The 5138-nt window shown below is 33.6% G+C and overlaps 1 non-coding gene across 1 annotated transcript; it reads left to right on the forward strand.

The window, feature by feature from the left end:
* Nucleotides 1–473: 473 nt before the first annotated feature.
* LOC118730997 lies at nucleotides 474–578 on the forward strand. Its single transcript, XR_004991713.1, has one exon. It is a non-coding gene; the product is annotated as a U6 spliceosomal RNA (small nuclear RNA).
* Nucleotides 579–5138: the final 4560 nt, after the last annotated feature.

Here is a 5138-nt window from a genome sequence, read left to right on the forward strand (position 1 = left end):
ATGACTGAATTCTCCAATTCAAAAAAAAAAAAAATCATCCACACATTTGAATTCCCCATTCGTTATTATCACCATCAATATCCTTAATGCTCAACATCACATTTATTAAGTACCTTGAACCAAACTAAAATTATTTATTTTTCTCTCCACAACCAAACATTTTTGGTCAGACCCATTTTACATATTGCCTGAGCTATTACAACCACCTCCTAATTTTCCTTCCTTAACACTCTTTACCCTCTAATTCTAAGACTAACCTTAACACTCACTCTATTTCCAATCTTAAATGATAACATAAAGATACCTCATTCAAAAACAATAATTTAATCTTCCAATAAAAAACTATTGTAATAAAAAGCAATCATACCAACCTAATTAATTTACATATATATAATTTAACCAAAATGTGACATTTTATACTGTACTCTAAACTAATGGGATGGTAAGTTATGGGTCAAAAATGATGAAAGATGCTCTCAAATATGGCAGCTCATATAAAACTGGAACCATACAGAGAAGATTGGCATGGCCCCTTGCACAAGGATGTTACTCAAACTCACTAAGCATTCTCTCTATACATAAAAGAAAAGAAAAGAAAAGAAAAGAAAAGAAAAGAAAAGAAAAGAAAAGAAAAGAAAAGAAAAGAAAAGAAAAGAAAAGAAAAGAATGGTCAGCAAGATTATGTGTCTCCCATTGTTCTATTCACCTGGATTTTACTTTGCCTCAAGTTCATGTCTCATGCTCCTTACCTTGACTTAAAGTTTCTAATAAAGCTAGTATTTTCTCTTAAATGCTTCTCTGATGAAAATGATACAGTTGGAAATTTATGTAGTATTATTTACATCTCAAATTAAAATGATCATGTCTTGGTCATTAATAAAGTGATTTGTATAATCATCATTTTCTTTTGTGTATTAGATGGGTCTAATGTACCAACTATAGATTTATAGCTCCACTAGACCATGGTGCAAATTCCAGATCTTTCACTTACTACCTGTCCCCATAAGAACTTGGACAAATAATTTCATTTCATTTTTAAGTGGTCGGTTTCTTCATTTGTTTATTTGGAATTATAAAACTTTTTAGGTTGCAGATAAGAAGTGATAAACAATCATAATTACAAAAACATTAAATGTGTGTAAGTTAAATAACTTTTAATCATTTATTTCTTATAGCAATGCAAATATAATGATTTTTTATATTCTGCCTTTCATAAACATATTAAGTTGAATAGTATTTGTCATTATTTCTTTATGGATCCAATCATCATAAATTCTGGTTATGACCCTTGTTTCTTGGAGTAGTTGTGAGAAACCTCATCTATCTATCATCTATCTATCTATCTATCTATCTATCTACCTATCTATCTATCTTTTCATCTTTCTATCATCTATCTGTTATCTAGCTACCTATCTATCTACTCATGTGCCTATTTCTATTTAGGATAAAAGAAAGTTACTTCACATGTAAAAAATGGCTCTCTCTCTGAAATAGCAGTAATGTGAATGTGAATGGAAAACCACAAATTAAATGTGTTGCTTCTTGCCCTAAAGCTCTAACAATGAGAATGTTATGAAAAGATGGCTATAAAAGAGAACATAGATAAGAGTCCATTATCTCCCAAATGTTTGTTTTTTCCTAGTGTCATTTTGTTCAGAAATTGATTTACCAGCTCAACCCATGTGTATAAGTATAAATTTCCTAGTGTATTGAAACAAGAGAACAAAGGAACAGAATTAACAGGACTATAGCATGAGCATGAGGCTAGTTTAGTTCAATTTTTGAGTTCAGGCTAATCATTTTGGTTATTAGCCAGTGTTACTTAGAAGGTCAGCAAGCTTATAAACGTGTGAAATTGTGCAAGAACCAGACCTGGCGGCCCGCAGGACTCAGTCAAGTCCCTGCCCACCCAGCAGGTCTCGCTGTGCACCCAGCCCCGCCCACCCACGAGCACCTTGCTGCGCACGCAGCCTCCTACTGACAGGACTCTGGTCATTACAATGTTAGGGCCACTGGGTTTTTATAAAATAGATATGGTCATGAGGTCTTGATACTTCGTTATGTTAATAAAATTAAGGTTCCTTAGAGAATTGGCTGACGAAGTTTCAGTAACTAAAATATATATTTCAGCTTGGATAAGAGGATTCAAAGAGCAAAAACGAAATGTGAGCAGTTTACTTTATCCCAGGAATTACTAACCGAAATGAAACTCCCACAGTATAACATATTGAGCTGATGACAGTAAAAAACTGGCTGTGATTAGAACATTGCTGATGAAAGTTATAATATAGAAACAATAAAATTCAAATTCAAATACCTGTGTAATGGATAGGATATTCTAATTGACTAGACTTTTTAAAATAAAAAAAATAAAATTATACTTAAGTATTAAAAGTTAAATCATTTACCAAATGTTTCATTAATAGGATATCATTTAAATTTGTTTATCCTTATGTATAGATTTCAAAGTTAAACATGAAAATTTTAACTTCTCTTTTCATAATACTACTTGTATGGGATTGCTTTTAAAAATTTCAAAGCAAAAGCATTGATTTTGTACTTAGTTGTTGTTGTTTTTCTTCTTCTTCTCTTGATATTTTATCCTTTGTTAGACTTTAAATCTACAATTTGCAAAATCAATACAAACACAGTTTTCCTCAAGAAAGAAAAGTCCTCCAGAGGTTTACCTGAGAGTGTCTCGGGAGAGATTTCTCTGACCTTGAACTATTTGTAAAGGACCGGTGGTGACTTTTCAGAGTGTCACATCAAAATTGGTTTTCGGTCTCCAAGGAAGGTTCAGCTTGTAATGTCAGGAACAGCTGGGGTAAAAGCAACAATTATATGTCAGCTCCGCTTTCTTTTCAAAAAGAGCATTTTCCCAGGCTGACACATGACTGGGGAGAAAAAGGACATAGACAAAAGTTTGTTTTCATTTTCAATTATTTTTGGAGATATTGAGCCTGTGACAGCCGGTAATAGTAAACAAAAATGACAAGATTTGACACTGATGACCATAAGGCATAGAAGCTACTGTGGTTAGTTCACATTTGGGTTGGCCTCTTTCAATTTTATGAGTTTGAAGAAGAGGAAGGAAAGAAATCCAGAAAGCCATGCCCATTTAATAAGATTTTTCTAACTATAAAAATATATACTCCCTCATGCCTTTGAAACTCCCATCATTTAAGAAATAGAGAAATAATTGCTCAGCATGAAATCATTGCAAAACAGTTTAAGATTGACTTCACCAAGCATCCTTGCCCTTTCTGAAGCCTAAAGCTATGCCATTGTTCACACGTTATAGGATCTTATTTGTGTTGTTTGAGAACTAGCTGTGAGAAATTCACTCTTGAAGGAAAATGTTGCAACTCACCTACAACTAATTAATGTTTAATCTACACTTTGTAAAATGTAAAAAAAAAAAAAAAATAGAAAGAAAGAAAGAAAGAAAGAAAAGAAAACGGTTTCATTTATTGGAAACAGTTGTGTGGCCTTGCTGGCAGAGGGAATGGCTATGTTATGTTATGAAATAATCAGAGGGAAAAACCTCTAATGCGCTTTTCATAACACTTAAAGGAAGCATTCTAACATCACAGAAACCTTAGGGAAAGATTGCAGACAAAAAGCAACATAATTAAATTTCAGTGAAAGGCCTGACAGAAAGGGATTTAATCAATGGTCCTGTTATTCTTGGTAGACTTCACAGTGGGAACTCAACCAACAGGGTAAACACCAATCATGAGAAGTTGTCTTGGTTGAGGTTTGCTTGATCAGGATTTTCAACTATTAGTATACACTTTCACAATTTATTATAGATTTAAATATAAGGGTAAAATGCTCCTGTTTTACTGGTGTAAATCCAATGACACTTTAACTGAATGACATTTATTGGAATGTTTGTTGTCTTACACATTGAATGAAATAGGCAGCTAGAGAAAATAAAATATTTAAATTCTAGTCATCCTTGGTTTGCGAATTATTTCAAGTTGTCATTTATACTGGGCCATATCCAGGTTTGTTTGTTTGTTTGCTTTTAACCTTTTCCATCTTAGTCCTTTGCCCCAAGCAATAATTTAGTTTTTGAAAATAACTTAGGGAGGAACAGGTGAGCATTTAACCCAAAGAGATGCCCTATAGGAGACCTGCATAAAGTATGGGCAAATGCAAATGTTTAGCAAGGTAAGCCATTTGTAGACAAACATTAAGACCCATAGATTCTGAACTTTCCTTTTCTTCCATAGGATGGAAAAATAAAAGATAACAAAAAGCCAGGTGAACCTAGAGTACATTTTACTAAGTTACTAGTAAATAAGGCCATCATAGAAGTACAAGTATTGCATGATTGTACTTAAACATGATGTTTCCTAATGGTCAACCTCACAGAAGCTGAGTAGAATATTTGTTGCCAGGGGTTGGAGGAAGGCTGCAATGGGGGATGTTGTGAAATGGGTATGGAGATTTAGTTATGGAAGATGAATGAATTCTAGAGATCGCTGTACAGCATGGTGCCTATGGTTAACAATACTGTATTGTTCACTTAAAATGTTGTTATGAAGGCGTATCTCATGTTAAATGTTCTTACCAAAATTTTGAAATGTGGAGGGGAAAAAAGAACTAAGTTATTCCTGACAATTCTGAATGAAAGAAGCAGAACGCTTGTTTGAATGAGCCATGAACAATTGGACATGACGTTCTCAAATACTTGCAGTATTTTGGGTGGTTGGAAGAAAAAAGATTAATAAGGACACAACCATGAAAAAAAGTGCTTGTGCTTAGTAGGATGGAGCTTTCAAAGAGAAAACTAGTATGGCAGTTTTTCTTTGCTTATTTAAAGCTACAGAACTCTAAAAGTTCTGCCACTTCAGCTGAAGACATGAATTCATGGACATTTTGAGCCAGACATTTTTCTGGAGAGCATTTAAAAAACGTCCCCAGCAGTGGATACATTTAAAAATACTCAGACAAACAAAAGAAAACAGAACTAAATGTTCTTACATATCATAAACACTGGTGATGATCTATGTGCGCTCAAATTTAACTTGGGGATAATTTAGCTATTGAGCCTGGGAAATCTTACAACAATGTATCTGAGCTGGAGAAAAAGTCTGGACATTAAGAGAGGAGATTAAATCAATGAGAGA

This window comes from Pipistrellus kuhlii, unplaced genomic scaffold, assembly GCF_014108245.1.
Source record: "Pipistrellus kuhlii isolate mPipKuh1 unplaced genomic scaffold, mPipKuh1.p scaffold_m20_p_3, whole genome shotgun sequence".
In the NCBI taxonomy this organism is placed as follows: domain Eukaryota; kingdom Metazoa; phylum Chordata; class Mammalia; order Chiroptera; family Vespertilionidae; genus Pipistrellus; species Pipistrellus kuhlii.